Source organism: Eurosta solidaginis, chromosome 4 (genome assembly GCF_040869045.1).
Source record: "Eurosta solidaginis isolate ZX-2024a chromosome 4, ASM4086904v1, whole genome shotgun sequence".
Lineage (NCBI taxonomy): Eukaryota > Metazoa > Arthropoda > Insecta > Diptera > Tephritidae > Eurosta > Eurosta solidaginis.
In genome coordinates this window covers 223,406,997-223,423,898 of record NC_090322.1, presented here as the reverse complement: position 1 = coordinate 223,423,898, position 16,902 = coordinate 223,406,997, and the positions used below count along the sequence as shown (strand labels likewise).

General features: G+C 35.6%; 1 pseudogene; it reads left to right on the top strand.

Moving 5' to 3' along the window:
- The first annotated feature begins 1,968 nt into the window (after positions 1 to 1,968).
- On the top strand, positions 1,969 to 8,877 carry LOC137249089 (peptide transporter family 1-like; annotated as a pseudogene).
- The last annotated feature ends 8,025 nt before the right edge of the window (positions 8,878 to 16,902 follow it).

Sequence of the window (16,902 nt, the reverse complement as noted above, 5' to 3'; positions counted from 1 at the left end):
TGGTAATGAATTGTCGCACTTTTTCGATTTTTCAAAATTTTCGATATAGAAAAAGTGGGCGTGGTTATAGTCCGATATCGTTCATTTTAAATAGCGATCTGAGATGAGTGCCCAGGAACCTGCATACCAAATTGCATCAAGATACCTCAAAATTTACTCAAGTTATCGTGTTAACGGACAGACGGACATGGCTCAATCGAATTTTTTTTCGATACTGATGATTTTGATATATGGAAGTCTATATCTATCTCGATTCCTTTATACCTGTACAACCAACCGTTATCCAATCAAAGTTAATATACTCTGTGAGCTCTGCTCAACTGAGTATGTAAATACTTTTTTCACAATAATACTAGTATTTTTCGTTCATTAATGTTTTATTTTGAAAATTATTTTTAACTTCTTAGTTTTTTGTATTATTTTTTCTACGCGCATTACATCGATAAGTTTTGTATGGACTGCCAAGTGTCAAACCTTATTTACACCACTGAAATTGTTGCGCAGAAAATTAGCACTGCTAAATTTCAGTATGCATTATGTTCAGTTGCAACTGAAATGTGTCTCTCCATTTTATCTTCTCCACTAAATGTTTGTGTCCACTATTCATCGCAACCGATGATTCAGCTATATGTTATACACTATGGTAAACAGAGGTTTGTGTCTCCGCTATTAAGCACAACTCGTTTTGTAGCGAGTTATTTGACTTAACAACTGCCGCGAGTCTTCACTAATTTCCGATAGATGGGTCACTTTGCGCGCCTAGCCTAGAGAGTTACAAGCATACAAGTGAGGTTGTTTAAAAGAACAAAATGTGTTTGAAGGATTCAAAATCAACACCTTTTTCAAAAATATTTCGCAAAAAGTTCAATGTTGTTGTTGTTGTTTTTAGAAGACCGCATATTTATTTCAGAAAAGCAAAAATGCGATTGAAGCGGTTGGTAGTTGTAATAGAAACTTTATAGCTTCAGAGCTTCCGCAGTCCAATTGTCAGCGTCACATATGCGAGAGGAATCCTGTCACAAATATGAATATATCATATACATATTTAGTAGGATAGGCTCTGGCGACCCCGAGTTCCTCATGGAACTAGAGGGTAGCGGCGGGACGGTATGACCTAGAAGGTTTAATGTGGCTATATTAATCGTTCCCGAGATGGTCGGGCTAGTACCTTAATGGTGCTTGTTACCGGAACATGCCGGATCTGTAACGGGCTAAGGAACATCAACATCAATAAAACTCCCCCAAAACTTCGGGGATATCTAAATCGTTAATGCAACAACAACAACAGAAAAGCACAAAATTTACGTCAGAAAAAACAAATCAAATTCAAAAATAAACTCATGTGTATTGCAGAAAAACTCAGATGTGTTTAAAAAAGTTCAAATGAAATTCATAAAAATGCAAATGTATTTCAAAAAGCTGCAAATGAAATACATTAAAATACATTTGCGTTTTTCTGAATTTCGTTTGTCTTTTTCTGAAGTTGATCTGTGCTTTTCTGAAATATATTTGCACTCTTCTAAAATACATTTGAGTTTTTCTGAAATGCTCTTCGAAAAGGTGTAGATCTTGTAATGTGGTCAAAAGGTTCATCATAAGGCACTATTAATACAACAACAACAGCTCCGTCTTTACTTGTTCTTGGTGTTATTTTCGGTATGATTTTACGGGTATTCCTTATACTGTATTATTTTCAAGTCTGGCTCGTTATTTCTCCCGGAAGAGTTTTAATTCACGGTATCATTGTAAATTCAGAACATGCGTGCACTTTGAGACACCCTATACAATAAAACCACAAATAGGAGAATTACATACATATTCGTTCATATATAAATAATGGAATGTGATATCACCCGATTATTTAATTATTTAAGAACTACTTCAGATATGCATACAAGAAGAAAGGTGTATTCTATAAATTAGTATAATAAAACTGCGGCAGATGTCAGTCAGAAGAATATATTGGAAACGATTCAAGGTTCGATGCGAAACGGTTCGATTGGAAAAGAAATTTTACTGATCGCGGCAATAAAGCACTCAAAATTACTAGAAAGCGCCAATATGCTTGACGTAAATGGTATATTACAGATTCATTTTCTTATAAAAAAGTTATCAACCTTCTGAAGTGTTGATATTAGAGATGTTGAATAAAGTTTGTGGAAATTCAAGACAGTTTAAAAAATGAATTTTGTAATTGAAACTTTGCAAACCAAATTCAAAAAAATTTTGTGGCCCAACAGAGTACATGTTATAAATCTTTTGAAATTCGCACTGATTTTACGAAAAAAGTTTTGCAGTTTCTTCCATACGAAGGGCGAAATTTACATATTTTTTATATGAAAGAAAATTTTTTAGCATACTTCGTAAAAAAACGTCAAACATCATTTTCAATTTTGACAGATCTTTAACTTTTACATTGTTAGACAAAAATTGTTTGGCTTAAAAAACTGCATAACCAAAAATATTTAGAAAACTCTAAATAAAAAGTTCGAAACTATCGTAAAATTTTATGGAATTTTAGAAATCATTCGAAGACGTTTATACTATTGGTTTGCATGGTTTCAGTGGCACATTCATGGAAGAAATTTTTTTCTTAAATTATCGAAAATAAAGAAAAGAAGAATTTAATTGGCCACTGGTTTTTTTTTTGTATTCGCGCCTGTAAATAGAAATTAAAGCTGCAGACATTGGTGCTTTATCGGTAACCGTATCGGTAACTTTATAACAGCTAATTCGGCCAATCTTATGGGAATCAATGCAATCGATTATTGGTGCCGCTAAGGTCGTAACCGTATCGTAGCCAACCAATTGGTTTTTGGATCACCGTCGTAACGATAAACAGCTGATTACGTTAGGGATACGACTACAGCGATATGACATACGGCAACAATGACTCCCGCTTAAAGGGCGAATTAATGGTGACTTATAACCATATAGCCATAACCAGATAAAACAGCTGATCGAACCTCAATGTAAGCGAGTTAGCGTTATGGTTTGGCACCATTAATCGATTACATTGATTTCCATAAGGTAGGTTCGATCAGCTGTTTTATCTGGTTATGGCTTTATGGTTATAAGTCACCATTAATTCGCCCTTAAGGTTTTTCATGGGCTTTATTCTGTAAATGCCCAAACACATTCGGCATTTGCTTTGTTTTGGCGCTTACGTTGGGTCACCAGCTGATTTTGAATACACGTATCCTCATGACTATGATCTCAATCCACAGGCAACGCAACCGCAACGCCAAAGTAAAGCGAAAGGAATTCAAAAATGTAAGGCCCGAACACATTCGCCTTTGCGCTGGCGTCAATTTGAAGGTACGCGCGTTGATAGTTTTCCTGTCACAATGAACGCTAAAAAAAACTCAAGTTTCGATTTTTCTTTATTCAAAAATGTAAATAACAAATTTTTTAGTTTAAAAATACTGAAATATTTTTGTAAGTTAAACCCAATTAATTAAATTAAAATCGAGCAAAATTAGAAGAATGCAAGGGCATTGACTGACAACGCCAGTAAAACGTAAGTTTTTGAATTGCTTTTGTGTTACTTTAGTTACTTTGCATGCGTTGTTTGTGGAACGTAGCCATGGAGACGTTTATGTTCAAAGTCAGCTATTGACGCAGCGTAAGAGCCTATCCGACGCATAAGTCGAAAATGTTCAGGCCTTAACTCGATTAATGCGATTCGAAAGCTGTCAAATTACATATTTTTTTGTTTTTTGCAAATCCGAAAGAAGCTTCTTTTGAACCCAGTATAATAGTAAGACCCCTGTTGATTTTTCGACTTCCAATAAAAAATTAGTAGTGATACAACTTTTAGTTAACTCTTTCGTCCATACATTCCGCAATTTTGTAGGTCTTAAGCCAGTTAATGGCAGAGTAAAATCTAATAACTCTTCCAAAGGAAACAATTTCGATGATAAGTCGAAGTCTAAAACGCCATCTGATACATCAACACAACAAACAAGATTTCCACAACTTTTTTTAAATGGTAACGACGCGAAAGGTGAACTTAAAGATGGTAATATCGGAGAATTGAATATTTCGGCAGTAGAGGAAGAAAATAAGGTAAGCAAACAACATTTTTATTGCTGAAATCTTAGCATTCTTAGTTCACTCTCTTACTTCCTATTCAGCCACGAACTAATTGCTAACTACCTCAAATTACATACAAAAATTTTAAAATGGGAGCGTAGAACGAAATAAAAAGAAGATAAAAAATAATTTATAATTTATTTAATAATTTGGGATAAATTTAAGCAGCGTGACATCAGGACGGACAAGGCGACAACTGTTTCGATTTTACCTTGTAAATCTCTTCAAAGCCTTTTCTCCCGGGAGTGGGATTTGAACCCGCACTCCTACGATGGCGGGAACCGTGGTGTGATGGTAGCGTGCTCCGCCTACCACACAGTATGCCCTGGCTTCGCACCTCGAAAAAAGCAACATCAAAATTTTAGAAATAAAGTTTTTAAATTAGAAGAAAATTTTTCTAAGCGGGGTCGCCCCTCGGCAGTGTTTGGCAAGCGCTCCGGGTGTATTTCTGCCATGAAAAGCTCTCAGTGAAAACTCATCTGCCTTGCAGATGACGTTCGGAGTCGGCATAAAACATGTAGGTCCCGTATGGCCAATTTGTAGGGAAAATCAAGAGGAGTACGACGCAAATTGGAAGAGAAGCTCGGTCTTAGATTTCTTCGGAGGTTATCGCGCCTTACATTTTTTGTTTTTTTTTTTAAAGATGACACAACGCTATGGTTTGTCTCCAAACGAAATTTGAAAAGGGGTTACGTAAAACAGTTTGAATATACATAAATCAGCGAACAAATTCATTCGGTGTTAGCTCATTTTGAGCTTCAAACAAAAACCCTATTATTTCTCAAATTTCCAGAAATAAGTTAATCCTATAAGCTTCCAGATTACTGCAGCGTCTTTCACGCGGAAATTATAGCCCTGAAGAGAAAGCGTGCTTAAGATGCAGTTGCATCAATCTTATAAGGATAATCATGCAATAATTTCACACAGAACTTCGTCAAGGAGTGTCCTTGAATGCAAAAAAGCATTATAAAAACTTCCTTCAGTCCGGACCATATATCTTTACTGGGTTCCTGGTCATAAAGAGATAGAAGGTAACGAAAAGGCAGATGATCTGGCAAAGTAGGGTGTAGCGCTCACGACAGTAGATGTCCAAATCCATTTGGGGCTAGTAGACTCACAAAGTAGCTCATATCTCTAAAGGGAGAATACTTAAGGTTCACGATAGGCATACTATCTGGACACTGCCTTATGTTGTCACATGTTTATAAGTAGGAATTGCGAATACCAAGGAAGAAACGGTTGAGTACCTTATGTGTTCGTGTCCTGCGCTCTCCAGGTAAAGAATCTAGGTTTTAGCGATAAATCTCAAGGCAGCAATTAAGGTTGGTCTTAGAAATTTTCTAGTATTGGCCACAAGGACTAGGTACCCCATTGCGGAGCTAAATAAAAATTTATTTATAAGTTACTTAACAATTTCCTTTTTTGCTTCCCTTTTTTTCTTTTACTGCATGATTCGAAGTCTATCCCGATATAAGTTAAGTAAAATAATCGAGTTTATTATAGTTCACGACAAATAAATGAATGTCCATTATTATTGAATGATTCGGTCTCAAAAAGTTGTATGGTATTTAAAGTAGTTGAAGGCTGATAGAGGAATAGGAGAGGGAACTGCGAATGACGGGTTACCTGAGTAGTTCATGTATGACTATACAAGTATGTGTGCACTAATTATAACTAGAAACTGCCGTATCCGAAAGGGGTGTTTTTCGTCATCGGTAATGTGTTCTGCAATTCTTTCAGCTTCAGTGGCATTCAATGTAAGTGAATTTATTTAAACTATTTTCTTAACGGACAGAATATCAAATAGAGACTGTTGTAAAAAGCTTAAGCCTAAATCTGAGACTTTTTTGTACTATTTATTTATTTTTATTTTATTTTAAGACTCTTTAAACTTTTAGATTTCGTTTTAAATTGGTTTTGAGATTTCGAACTTAGACTATGTTTACACCTGCCTTAATCTAAAATAAATCGTCAGTAAATAATCTGCGCGTTTAGAACTATATTATTTTCCGTAAAATTTTTAGGTTTCTTTTTTGTGCTTCCAATTAGAAATTACACTCTAGCGGTGGAACTTGACAAAAATCTGAATCTCAAAAATTTGTTCATAATTACCGATTATCGAGGGGGAAAATGTGTATGGGAAACCTAGTTATATAATTAACGATAGGAGTTAAGTACGAAATGAAGGCAACTAGGTCTTGTTGTTCAAATAGGTTTAAAATTTAAACCGAATTAAATTAAAGGAAGCAGTAGTAAGTTCAAAGGTTTCCAATTCAGTAAAAGATGTTTTAAGAATTGCTTTAACCGTGGAATTGTAAATTTTTAAGCTTAAACTTTTAACCGTGCAGTAGTTGGGTAGATAAAAATCCCAAAACTATTTTAATTTCAGCGTTGCTCGTCTTATACCTGTCTCGGAAACTCGGCTATAATAACGATGATGCCACCATCATCTTTCACATCTTCGTCATGTTCTCATATTTCCTTTGCATTTTGGTGCTGCTGCTTCGGACAGTTGGCTTGGAAGATTTAATACGATTTCTTATTGTTTGATTATTTACTTCATTGGCGGAACTTTGATTTCAGTTGGCGCTATTCCGCTGTTCAATTTGTCTGCAACCGTATTAACTATGATTGGTTTAATGTTGAATGATATAGGAGTCGGGGGCATTCTGCCATGCCTTTCCGCATTTGGTGGCGATCAGTTCAAGATGCCGGCACAGGCGCAAAAACTAACATCATTTTTTTCGCTATTCTATTTGTCTGTTAATGCCGCAGCAATATTCTCCTATATAGTAACGCCAATTTTGCGTGAGGATTTTCGTTGCTTTGATGAAAAGGAATGTTACTTCTTGGCGTTTGGAGCTCCAACTGTACTAATGGGTATCTCTGCATGTAAATATTTATGAAATTAGAAACTTAATTATTTTCAAGCTGGGTTTCAAATTTTGTTTATCTTCATTAGTTATATTCATATTAGCTCGCCCTTTATACAAAATTAAACCACCATCAGGAAACATGGTCGTATTGGTTAGCAAAACTATTGGCGTAAGTATCGAGAAACTAACTAAATTTTACTTACATAGTACATATTATTAAAAAAAAAGATGGTAAAGTGCACCATTAAATACTTTTTTAAAATAGTGCGCAATTACTACCAAATGGAAGCTGAGCAAGACCAATCCACGCGAACATTGGCTAGATTACGCCGATAAAAAGTACGATCATCAGCTGATTGAGGACATAAAAGTGGTGATGCGTGTCTTCGTACTATTTTTACCACTGCCATTTTTCTGGGCGCTCTTTCATCAACAAGGTTCACGCTGGACCCTACAAGCGACACGTATGAAAGGGGAAGTTGGATCGTGGGATATAAAACCAGAGCAAATGCAAATGTTTAGTCCTTTGATGGCTATCGTATTCCTACCACTTTGTGAATTTGCTATTTATCCGCTTTTAGATTTAGTTGGATTTCGACGTCCTTTACAAAAACTTAGTTTGGGGGGCATACTTGCTGGTGTAGCTTTTATTATTTCAGGCTTAGTTGAACTAAAAATGGAGGTGAGCTGGTTAACTAAGCTGTGTATTAGAGTGTAGTAATGTTTTAAGACTTTTTTTTTTTTTTTAGCCAACTTATCCAACCCTACCATCGGCAGGAATAGCGCAAATTCGCGTTTACAACGGCGAGCTTTGTGATTATAGGATCAGCACAAATTTGGCCGACTATGAGTTCGATATCAATTCCCTAGATACCTATGTAAACAAAAGTTTGAGAATAGGCTCAACTAACGGTCTAAATTTACAACTCAAATTTGACGCGAAGTCGCCTGATGATTGCACGTTGTTGCCAGCTCAAAGTTGCTTTGTACAATCTGAAGAATCGTATTACGTGTTTTTGAACTCGAAGAATACAACACATCCCGTAATATGCGCGGAAGACACCATAGCAAATCCTAATCGTGGTTTTCCGCTTGCTCGTACTTTAGCTAGTGTAAATCCAAGTCGTAGAATCCAATGGAAGAACAGTAAAGGCTTAGTTCAGCACACAGAACAAGCTCCTCAGCGCAATTTAACAGCATTCAAAGCAGATACATATCAGTTATTGATCGATAATGTTGTAATCAGAACTGTAAAACTTGAAGTTGGTGGTATTTATACGATTTTGATAGCAGAGGAATCTTCAAGCAAATATCGTAGTAATATTGTAATTGTAACAAATCCCAATTCTGTATCAGTACTTTGGCAGCTCCCGCAGTACTTTGTTATGAATCTTGGCGAGGTAATGTTTTCAGTAACGGGGTATCAATTTTCTTACTCTCAAGCCCCAGAGACAATGAAATCGGCGCTGCTAGCTGTCTGGCTCTTAACAACCGCATTTGGTAATTTAATTGTAATAATTGTTGCTGAGTTATCATTTTTCGATTCACAATCGTATGAATTTTTCCTCTTCGCTGGTTTAATGTTCGTTGATATGATTGTGTTTATGTTTATTGCATACCAATATATACCAAACAATCCAGTGCTCAACACTGAGGCGGATACTCTGACGACAACGGGAAATAACGACCTACATGTAATTGGTAATGTGGCTAAGATAATTGAGATTTAAAGAAGTTATGCCTACAATGATATTCTAGCCATTGATGTTAACACTTTTGTTTTGCACTTTATTAGTAGCGTGGCATAAGAATAAAGGTAATTCCATTGTCCGTGGTTGATCATCATATTAACTACCAGAGAATTAAACAGATTATAACAATCGTATTACCATCTCAACTAAAACAATCTGTCATATTTTTATTGACGGGAAAAATGAGCAATATAAAATAAATCATAAGTATTTATTTCGGCACGGTTTATACGTATGTAAGTATACTGCTACTGCAGGGCTCTAGTCATCAACATTACAACCCGATTATACAGGCTCTGTTTTGTTCAAATATCTGGGGCTGAAGGAAGCGCATTATTTTACCAAAATGTCAAATATATCATGGGAAACTGATTTTGCTCCAGACATGGAATTCGGGCAAAGTGCCCGCCACAAGAGTACTTTATTCTCAGATAGTAGAGGTATGTACCCTCAACAACAGCCCCCCTACAAAAGTACCGTTATTAGCTCGAAAGCTTTAAAACTACGCCACATGTCGTGTTGCCTCGAAGATATCGGAGGCCTCGCTTAAGATTCAAAGTAGTGCTACAAGGTGGTTTTCTATTTTCGTATCGTAAGCTTCAGCTTTGACTACACGGTCAATAATTTTAGCTCATTTTTTAACTGACTTATCTTGTTTGGTTGATTTTCCGACAGGGTGGATAAATGATGTATATTGGAACGATTTTCCGTCATCCCTTGTCAAATTTGGTTTTGAGACAAACCGGTTCGGCGTTGTTAAATTTGACAAGGGATGACGGAAAATCGTTCCAATATACATCATTTTTTAACCTTGCAAAGTTTACTTCTGTGTTTTCGCTTTTTTATACTATCTACTTTTAAAAACACGAGATGGTTTTAAGCAATTTCTAAGATATCTTGATTTTAATTTTAGTCCAGGCACTTGAAAAATAAAACTTTCGATGAAAAGTTTAAAATTAAAACCAAAAAGTTTTACCCGTGCCGCGTTTTAAAATCTTTTGGTTTATATTATAAACTATGAGAGGTAAACACAATTTTTACTATATTTAGATTTAAGTTTTAGTCCAAAAGTTTGAAAAATGCAATTTTTCTGGTCTAAAACTTAAACCAAAATGTTTCAATTCAAAACCACAATAAGAGCTCGTTTCATATTTCTGTTTGTTTTAATGATTGAATTAAACTAATTTAATAATTCTATTTCCAAAAATTGCAATTATGCAAAGTGACTACACCGCATAAACATATGTGTAGGATGCAGTTAACCAAAACTTGCCAAAACTTTTGTGGGAAAACATACGGCGTGAATTGGTAGCTTTTTTGTTGCCAAAGTATCGAGTGACGGCTCTTATGAATAAAAACTGTTTGACTCCACTGTCAGTTTTAATTTTGAATAAGAATAAGGCAATTCGTAAGGTGTCATATTCAGCGTATGTAGTATGCTTTAAAAAAATTTTATACTGGAAATCATGGAAACAACTCAAATCTAAAATTTTACATGAATAGGACACTCTTGTAAATAGTCCAAAAATTTCTCAATATTATTTCTCAGTATGAAACAAAATATATCTATTTTTATTTTAGGTATCATATGTATGTAATTAGCTCATATTGCTTTATACAATAGTTTTTGTTATTGATATTAGAGAAAAATTCCAAAGTTTACAAACGGCTATGGTTACTAGGACATGTTTCTGAATTTCACTTCTTCATCAGCTAGCTTCTCGGGAGCAGATTATTGAACTGGAATCTCCAACATTCATACCACTGTAAAGGCAAATGCCTTTAACCACTCAGTCTTATGAATGCCCCGCTGTTCGCTTTACAATTGGGGTCTTTTCCCGAATATCAATATTTTTATTTTATGTATTTTTTGCTCATATGCCGCGTTGTTGGAATATAAAGTATTTTCACGAAAGTATGTAGAATTATTGTGACCCAGGTCATATGCCGTTTCAGTGATATAGATCACGTAAAACCTTGCTGAAATTGAAAGTGATATGTGCTGCAAGCACTCGATTCCTCTAAGACGCGAAATAAAGACACTGTTCAACAAAGAAACCGTAGTACTTTTCTGAGAGGTGCCATATTTTCAAGGAAAGTTTTTAATAGTTATCTTACAATTTTCAAATCAAAAGGTCAGATAAAAGGATGTTGTCTATTTTAACACGCTTATATAAGCTTCACTTGTATGTATGCTTGTTTGTAACTCTCTAGCTAGGCACGCAAAGGAGAGTTAGATCTCTCTAGCGGCAATTATTGAAGACTCGCTACAAAACGAGTCGTTCTTAACAGCTGAGACACGAAACTATGTGCTACGTTGCTATCAACATAAAATATCTAAATATCTAAACAGCAAACGCATGGCGCAATAAAACCAGACAAGTGAATTCATTATTATTACAAAAATTAGTCGCATTTGACAAAACTCGCCCTCATAATTCTAAGTGTTGCTTTTTGACTTATTTGCAGCATTAATTTTTTTCATTATCATAAAAACATATTTCATTAATGCCTTTCGGAAATATGAACGAACCTGCATGAAAACAATCCCTGCGGTCTACATATATTTTCTTTGTTGGAAGGTTTATTTTCTTTTCCTGAGTGGAAATGGAAAAGTTCTTGTCGACGCAGCTGAAAGCTAGATCTTCAGAGTATCTCTTTATCCACAACTGAGGAATACGAAAACAGACTTTTGGCGTCAGTGAGATGATTGACGACATGAAACAATGTCATGAAATCGGGAATAGATCTCGGTAAGCAATCTTAAAAATAACCTGAAGCGATCCTGCAGTGTCCGAAATAGTCCCTAAATGATCCCGAAAAAGACCTGTAGTTGCCCACAAACAGCCCCGAAAGTATTCTGTAATGGTCCCTAAAATTCTCTTAGTGTCACCAATTGGGCTTAAAAAGCCCGTCCAAAAAGCGACACGAACTAAGTATGATTCCGGGAACGATTCCGAAATAAGCCGGAAACAGTACTGGAATGATCCCGAAATAGTCCGAACACAACTTTGAAATAGTTCTGGCATGACCCCGAAACTTTCCCGATATGATTCCGATGTAGTCCCAAAATTATCCCGAAATAATTCCAATACGACACCATAAACCATCTGGAAATGATCCCGAAATAACCCTGGAGTGATCCTATGATAGTTCTCAAAGGCTGCTGAAAGAATCCCTAAATTACCGATGATGAAGTTCTAAACACGAAAACAATCCCAAATACATACATACATAGGTAGCAATCAGAGCTGCCGTAATTGGTACTTTCGTACCAAAGCTGGTACTTTAAAAACGACGTGGTACGTTGGGCCGTTGTTTTTGATTTTGGTACTTTTTCCTAGGAAGCGATTATTTACTTATTTTAATCTATTTTTTAATATATTACTTTTGTTAGTCAATTAGAAGTACTGAGATGTAAACCTGAACGTTAACACAGTTAAATCGACAACACTGTCAAAATTACTCTACAATTGTTTTTCACTACACAATAAATAAGCATTTATATATATATGTATATAGTGATGGATAAGTAGGAACGCTTAACAAGTTTAAAGTGCAATAAGTTGATTAAATTTGTGGCTTGTTTTCAGTTTCGTGATCAAAAGACAAAAAGAAAGTTAGAATAGTTAATTTCAAGATGCTTCTAATGAAGAAAGTTTGCCTGAGACGTAAATGTTTGTGTCAAATATTTGTGAGTGCTGATTAGAAAAACAAAACTTAGAAATAATTTAGGAGTTAAGACCATCAATAATATTATGGTTTGTAAGGAGTTAGTTAGAAATGAAATGCATTATGTATGGTCTGCTGAAAGAGACCATAAACTTATAAAATGGTTAGTTCATGCTACAAGAAACAAGTAAGGAAGGTTAAGTTCGGGTGTAACCGAACATTACATACTTAGTTGAGAGCTATGGTGACAACATAAGGGAAAATAACCATGTAGGAAAATGAACCGAGGGAAACCCTGGAATGTATTTATATGACATGTGTATCAAATGGAAGGTATTAAGGAGTATTTTAAAAGGGAGTGGGCCATAGTTCTATAGGTGGACGCCATTTAGGGCTATAGCCATAAAGGTGGATCAGGGTTGACTCTAGAATGCGTTTGTACGATATGGGTATCAAATGAAAGGTGTTAATGAGTATTCTAAAAGGGAGTAATCATTAGTTCCATAGGTGGACGCCGTTTCGAGATATCGCCACAAAGGTGGATCAAATGAAAGGTGTTAATGAGTATTCTAAAAGGGAGTAATCATTAGTTCCATAGGTGGACGCCGTTTCGAGATATCGCCTGAAAGGTGGACCAGGGGTGAACCTAGAATTTGTTTGTACAATATGGGCATCAAATGAAAGGTGTTAATGAGTATTTTAAAAGGGAGTGATCCTTAGTTCTATAGGTGGATGCCTTTTCGAGATATCGCCATAAAGGTGGACCAGGGGTAACTCTGGAATTTGTTTGTACGACATGGGTATCAAATGAAAGGTGTTAATGAGTATTTTAAAAGGGAGTGGGCCTTAGTTATATAGGTGGATGCCGTTTCGAAATATCGCCATAAAGGTGGACCAGGGGTGACTCTAGAATGTGTTTGTACGATATGGGTATCAAATTAAAGGTATTAATGAGGGTTTTAAAAGGGAGTGGTGGTTGTTGTATAGGTGGTCGCCTTTTCGAGGTATCGCCATAAAGGTGGACCGGGGGTGACTCTAGAATGCGTTTGTACGATATGGGTATCAAATGAAAGGTGTTAATGAGTATTTTAAAAGGGAGTAATCCTTAGTTCTATAGGTGGATGCCGTTTCGAAATATCGCCATAAAGGTGGACCAGGGGTGACTCTAGAATGTCTTTGTACGATATGGGTATCAAATTAAGGGTATTAATGAGGGTTTTAAAAGGGAGTGGTGGTTGTTGTATAGGTGGTGGCCTCTTCTAGATATCACCATAAATGTGGACCAGGGGTGACTCTAGAATGAGTTTGTACGCTATGGGTATCAAATTAAAGGTTTTAATGAGAGTTTTAAAAGGGAGTGGTGGTAGTTGTATATGTGAAGGCGTTTTCCAGATATCGACCAAAATGTGGACCAGGGTGACCCAGAACATCATCTGTTGGATACCGCTTATTTATTTATATATGTAATATCTGCCAAGATTTTATGGGTTTTTTATTTCGCCCTGCACAACTTTTTCATTTTCTTCTACTTAATATGGTAGGTGTTACAACAATTTTATAAAGTTTTTTCTAAAGTTATATTTCGCGTCAATAAAACAATCCAATTACCTTACCATGTTTCATCCTTTTTTTCGTATTTGGTATAGAATTATTGGATTTTTTTCATTTTTCGTAATTTTCGATATCGAAAAAGTTGGCGTGGTCATTGTCGGATTTCGTTCATTTTTCATACCAAGATAAAGTGAGTTCAAGTAAGTACTAAGTTCATTAAAGATATGTCGATTTTTGCTCAAGTTATCGTGTTAACGGCCATGCGGAAGGACAGACGGACGACTGTGTATAAAAACTGGGCGTGACATCAACCGATTTCGCCCGTTTTCACAGAAAACAGTTAACGTCATAAAATATATGCCCCCACCAAATTTCAAAAGGATGGGTTAATTTTTGTTCGACTTATGGCGTTAAAAGTATCCTAGACAAATTAAATGAAAAAGGGCGGAGCCACGCCCATTTTGAAATTTTCTTTTATTTTTGTATTTTGTTGCACCATATCATTACTGAAGTTAAATGTTTACATAATTTACTTATATACTGTAAAGATATTAAATTTTTTTTTTATAATTTTACTTAAAAAAAAAATTTTTTTAAAAGTGGGCGTGGTCCTTCTCCGATTTTGCTAATTTTTATTAAGCCTATATATAGTAATAGGGGTAACGTTCCTGCCAAATTTCATCATGATATCTTCAACGACTGCCAAATTACAGCTTGGAAAAATTTTAAATTACCTTCTTTTAAAAGTGGGCGGTGCCACGCCCATTGTTAAAAATTTTACTAACTTTCTTTTCTGCGTCATAAGTTCAACGCATCTACCAAGTTTCGTCGCTTTATCTGTCTTTTGTAATGAATTATCGCACTTTTTCGGTTTTTCGAAATTTTCGATATCGAAAAAGTGGGCGTGGTTATAGTCCGATATCGTTCATTTTAAATAGCGATCTGAGATGAGTGCTCAGGAACCTAAATACCAAATTTCATCAAGATACCTCAAAATTTACTCAAGTTATCGTGTTAACGGACGGACGGACGGACGGACGGAGGGACATGGCTCAATCAAATTTTTTTTCGATCCTGATTATTTTGATATATGAAAGTCTATATCTATCTCGATTCCTTTATATATGTACAACCAACCGTTATCCAATCAAACTTAATATACTCTGTGAGCTCTGCTCAACTGAGTATAAAAACATGAAAATATCTGATATATATATGTAAGAAAAGGTTCATTTTTGAACTTAGTATTGAAACTATAGTTTTTTTTAATTTTTGCTTTCAAGCTTTAATATGCTAAACCATTTTTCTTTAAATTATATATACATATTTTTAATGAAGTTAATTTAAGTTGTATATGTTTCGTTCCTTTATTGAAAATAATAAATGATAAAAAACTATTTGTCTTTTATTACTGCGAAAATCTTTTTGGTACTCTCAAGAGCGTTTTGATACGTTTATTGGTACGAAAAAAAATATGTGAGTGGCAGCGCTGGTAGCAATCCAAATATTCTTTTGTTACAAACGATGTGAGCAACCTTTTGCTTGATATTCATACACTAATATATGTTTTATTTTATGTGAGAAGGTATTGCTGAGTACATATTTTATATGTGCTGAACTTTCTTATCTTCTTTTTAAAAAGTCCAAAGATAAAAGTAATTTCAGGTATACATTTGTTCTTCATGTTACAAGCACTCCTTTGCTGCATGACGCAGTAAAGCCAAGCAGGTAATCTCAGTAGTAGTATAGTATAGTAGTGTGCTTTGCACACAGAGTATATTAACTTTGATTGGTTGTACAGGTATAAAGGAATCGAGATATTGCCATAAAGGTGGAGCAGGCGTGACTCTAAAATGCGTTTGTACAATCTGGGTATCAAACGAAAGGTGTTAATGAGTATTTTAAAAGGGAGTGGGCCTTAGTTCTAAAGGTGGACGCCTTTTCGAGATATCGCCATAAAGGTGGATCAGGGTTGACTCTAGAATTTGTTTGTACGATATGGGTATCAAATGAAAGGTGTTAATGAGTATTTTAAAAGGGAGTGATCCTTAGTTCCATAGGTGGACGCCGTTTCGAGATATCGCCATAAAGGTGGACCAGGGGAGACCCTAGAATTTGTTTGTACGATATGGGTATCAAATGAAAGGGGTTAGTAAGTATTTTAAAAGGGAGTGGACCTTAGTTCTATAGGTGGACGCCTTTTCGAGATATCGCCATAAAGTTGGACCAGGGGTGACTCTAGAATGCGTTTGTACAATCTGGGTATCAAACGAAAGGTGTTAATGAGTATTTTAAAAGGGAGTGGGCCTTAGTTCTATAGGTGGTCGCCTTTTCGAGATATCGCCATAAAGGTAGACTAGGTGTGACTCTAGAATATGTTTGTACGATATGGGTATCAAATTAAAGGTATTGATGAAGGTTTTAAAAGGGAGTGGCCCTTAGTTGTATATGTGAAGGCGTTTTCCAGATATCGACCAAAATGTGGACCAGGGTGACCCAGAACATCATCTGTTGGATACCGCTAATTTATTTATATATGGAATACCACGAACAGTATTCCTGCCAAGTTTTCAAGGGTTTTTTATTTCGCCCTGCAGAACTTTTTCATTTTCTTCTACTTAATATGGCAGGTGTGACACCCATTTTACAAAGTTTTTTTCTAAAGTTATATTTTGCGTCAATAAACCAATCCAATTACCATGTTTCATCCCTTTTTTCGTATTTGGTATAGAATTATGGCATTTTTTTAATTTTTCGTAATTCTCGATATCGAAAAAGTGGGCGTGGTCATAGTCGGATTTTCGCCATTTTTTATACCAATACAAAGTGAGTTCAGATAAGTAATTGAACTGAGTTTAGTAAAGGTATATCAATTTTTGCTCAAGTTATCGTGTTAACGGCCGAGCGGAAGGACAGACGGTCGACTGTGTATAAAAACTGGGCGTGGCTTCAACCGA